This window comes from Triticum dicoccoides, chromosome 3A (genome assembly GCF_002162155.2).
Source record: "Triticum dicoccoides isolate Atlit2015 ecotype Zavitan chromosome 3A, WEW_v2.0, whole genome shotgun sequence".
Classification (NCBI taxonomy): Eukaryota; Viridiplantae; Streptophyta; class Magnoliopsida; order Poales; family Poaceae; genus Triticum; species Triticum dicoccoides.
In genome coordinates, this window is record NC_041384.1 from 700775620 (window position 1) to 700779990 (window position 4371).

Consider the following 4371-nt stretch of genomic DNA (forward strand, 5'->3'; position numbering starts at 1 on the left):
CAGGGTGGGGATGAGTAGTTGTTGTTGGTTCGACATGTGGCACGAAGTAGCTGCGTCAAGACGTGTGGGCGGTTCTAATGTTCACCCACACAAGGTCGTGTGGGACTACCTTCTCGGTATGCCACACAGGGTCATGTGGTCGGGTATCCATTGTGCTACACGTGTGGCAGTTATCGGCTTCCTTTTTTTCCTTTTTCGAGGACCAAATATTACTATTTCTCTCTTCTCTCACATAATTTGAGGGGTAAAAAGTACTAGAAGAGAGAAGGTTGACATATGGGCTACACCATAAGGCTCATAAAGGTATTAAGCATTAGAGGAATCTATTAAGATACTAAACTTCCTAGATTTGTAGCGGGCGGGGACTTGTGAGGTTCACTATGAGTTCCGCGTGTAAGAGCATCTCCAACCACGCCTCCAAGAAGGCCCCCCAGACAATTTTTTGGCCGCCGGCGCCAAAAAATTGGCCCAGTCGCGCCCTCAAGGGTCCAGTTTTCGCCGGCTCGGGGCGAAATTGGCGTCGGCGGACCCAACCCGAACCCAGCGCGCTGGGGGTCACTCGGGGGCGCCGGGCGAATCGTTTTTGGCGCGAAGAGCCATGGGCCCGCCGCGTCAGTGACTCGACTCTCTTCTCGCCGCTTCGTCATCCTCATCGTCTCGTTTCCCGTGGAGAATCGATGCCAAAACTGCGCGCGCTGCCGCGCCGGTCAGCCTCCATTGATGCCTCACGGGCGGCGCAGTGAAGGCCAGACGACGCGCGTCCCCTCGCCCTCCATGCCACCACGCCACGCGTAACGCGCCGACCAAGCCTACCACGCGGCGCCTCCGCCTATATAAGCCGACCACTAGCGCGCCGGAGACACACACCGATACTCCGCCGCCGACGCGCCCATTTCTCCCCCTTCCCTTCCTCCTCTCGCCGTCTCCAGTTCAGAAGAATGGCCGAGCGCTTCCCAGGCGACGGCGCGGCGGCGAATGGCTTCGGGCGCTGCCATCTTCACGAGGACGAGGCTCGCCTCCTTTTTGAGGCCGAGTACCCGGTCCCGACAGCCCGCTCTGGGAGCCCTACTTCCGTCGGCGTCACGCCGAGCAGCTCGAGGCCACCAACGGCATCGTGCCCTCCGGCAGGCTCAACTTCGAGGGCCGGCACTGGTGGTGGGGCGTGCCTGGCCGCACGTTGGAGGCCGTCCTCGAGTACATCGAGGGCGGCAACACGCCGCGCCTCGAGTACCCCGCTCCCCTGTCCTTCTCACGCCGTCGTGGGAGCTCCTGGACGCCGAGGCGCATGGAGCGGCCCGGGGCGTCCTCCTCCTCGTCCGGCCGCTCGTCGGGCTCTCCCTGCCTCTGCCCCGTCAAATCGGAGCCACATGACACGTCTGTCAGCGGGCGCACCCGCAGCTCCGGCGTCCGCATCGGCGACTCGACCCCCCCACCGGCCGCTTCGTCCTCGTCGAGCCCAAGCCGAAGCCCGGCCTCCCCGCGGAGTACGAGGAGATAGCCCCGCGCGGCTTCTCCGACAAGGACGCCCTGCAGTGGGCGCGGATGACTACCTCCGCGATGAGATGGTCCGGCAGTGCCGGGCCCTGGAGGAGATCGCCGCCCGCAAGCTTGGGCGCGAGGATGAACACGGCATCATGATCCTCGACAGCGACGACGACGAGGACGCCCCCGGACCATCGAACCCGCCGCGCCAACCGGGGGAGGGATGCAGCGGGGACGGCGGCGGCGACGACGACGACGACGACGGCGGCGGCGGCGACTACTACACGCGGTTCTACCGCCTCCTCAGCATGTAGAACTGCAAAGGCGGACGACGGGCGGCGGGGAGCGGCGAGGTAGACGGCGAGGAGCGGCGATGGAGACGGCGGGGGCAGCCCGTAGTAGTTTTTTTGTAAAATATGTTTAAATTTGAACAAACTCGCCGATGTTTGCGTTAAATTTGAGTCGTGTTTGCGCCGTATTTAACATTTTCAAAAAAACGTGGGCGCCGCGACTAGGAGGCATCACGCCCCTAATGCACGGTTTAACGCCGGTGCGCCCCTGGGGGGCGATTTTTAGCCCCTCCTGGGGGGCCAACGGCTGGAGATGCTCTAAGGGTGTGTGTTGTTGGCTAGAATAATTACCAACTGACACAATACACAATTTTTTTCACCAACTGTTGCTATTAGTTCTCACATTTAATAAAAAAAATCGTCACACAATGGAAAATGTTCATCCATGAGATATAACCTTTACACATTAGTGAATTAATTTGACTCAATAAAAAGACTTATGTACATGGTTTCTATATTTTTTTAGTCCATATATAAATGTGTATATATTCTCGAAAGGGGCCCACCTAACTCTTGATAATTGTTCCATAATATTGTAAATGATGAACTTACTTTTATTTCAGTCGTTTCACAATAAATTATCATTAGAATAAATCATATTTTGTGGTGACAAGTTGGGTGAATTTTTTGTACAATAAATATCACCTGCTAAAAATGTATTTATTACATAAAACTACAATAATAAGAAAAAATAAAGATAAAATATGATAGCAAGAAAAACAATAAGAAAGCTGAAGATTATAACAAGCAATAGACTACGAACAAAACCAAATTGCACTGATGCTTGCACTTTTTTTTGAATTTATTTTAGACTTTTCGGCAATGTACGTTCAGTATGAGGAGACGTTCTCGTCGACTAGGAAGGCGTATGTGCTGACTTCTTCAATTTCAAGATGGTGTGCTGGTTCAGTCTCTCGAATGTGTTCATAATGGTACGGCGTGCGTGCGTGCATTCATATGAGTGAGTGTATGTGCGCATGTATGAGCGTCTATGTCTGCACTATGTTAAAAGAAACAAATTGCACCACAATATTCACAACACCATTGGTAGGCATGCCCTTTGAGGTGGTGGAGTGTGTGCACCACTTCACTACAATTTCTGGTAAATGTACGAAATAGCTAATAGGAAAATCATATGTTAGTTGTATTGGTCTTTTTTTTTTGCGGGGAGTTGTATTGGTCTTCAACTAGAAGGATTAGGTGGGCGCCCTCTGTTGTGCGGTTGGTGTTGTTTGGATTTCATAATTGTTTTTGCTTCGGTGTGTGCAAAGTCGATGAAGTGTTTTTTCTTATCAGGTGATAATGACCAGTCAAAATCATGAAGCAAATTTAAATTTTTTGAATGAGGGAGCTCCTTGAAAAATTGTTGACCAAGTCAAAATTAGAAACTCAATCCAAAATCATGTTGGAACTTTTTTTGTCAGGTGATGAGAGTGTGCGCGAGACTAGTATATTTTTACAAGCTGGTTCTTGCCGATTTGAGAAATCATTGATAAGTCGAAATCATAAATAAATTAAAAATTAAACACCTCACTTGAACGAGAGAGCTCCTTAAAAATTGTATACCAAGTCAAAATTAGGACCCCAATCCAAAACCAATGTCCTCAATTGAATTAGAGGCCTTCACCCCTAGGGAGCTTAATAATATAGTAGATAGACTAGCAGCTTTAGCGGCTAGCCTTGCCCGAAAAGAAGAAGAAAAATCGTAACATAAATAAATTACTATAAGCTAGCAAGTATTTATTTAGCAATTCTTAGGAATGTAGGATTGAATAATATGGACATGTAAAATGTAGCTCGAGCTCTCATGCTTCTAGATTAACATTTTTTTAAAGAAAAGGTAATTGTTTGGGCAACAAATATGCTCCTGTGTTCTATCTACGTGCAAAAGTTTGTTAATAAATAAAGGGATGTCATTATTGTGCTATCAAGAAACAAACAAATTGATGCTTTGAAGAAGTTCAGAAAATAAGCATTTCAGAATATCAATTTGCTTTTTCTTCGCCCATAGCACCACGAGTATCATGTCTTTATGAAAATTTGCATATCATTAGAACCTAGAAGACACAAACATGAATGTCGTGAATAAAAAAAACATATTATTATTTGAATAAAAAAATTTTATATTGGTTTCTCGAGCTTCATAAAAAGTTATCACTTGGGTATGGTATCAAACATATTACTTTAATTACTTCCAATGCAATATATTCACAAACTTCGACATAATTGTGTACTGCTCTCCCCATCCCATAATATAAGAACATTTTTCACACTACACTTCAGCTTTTAGTTTTCAGATATTCAAACATCCGACTTAGAGTGAGGGAGCAGTTGTTCCAGCCTTCATATATTTTTTTGGTTATTGTGGCTATAAAACTTTTGCCGACTCTACTAGAGTTGCTTTTATACCCAACCTACGATTTTCATCAAAAGTCATCGCCAGTGGCGGAGTCAGGATTCGAGTATAGAGGGGGCCGAGTACGTATATTGATTTAATTTCGTTGGTAATTACTCGTCGCTCCTACTAAAATTGTCAATC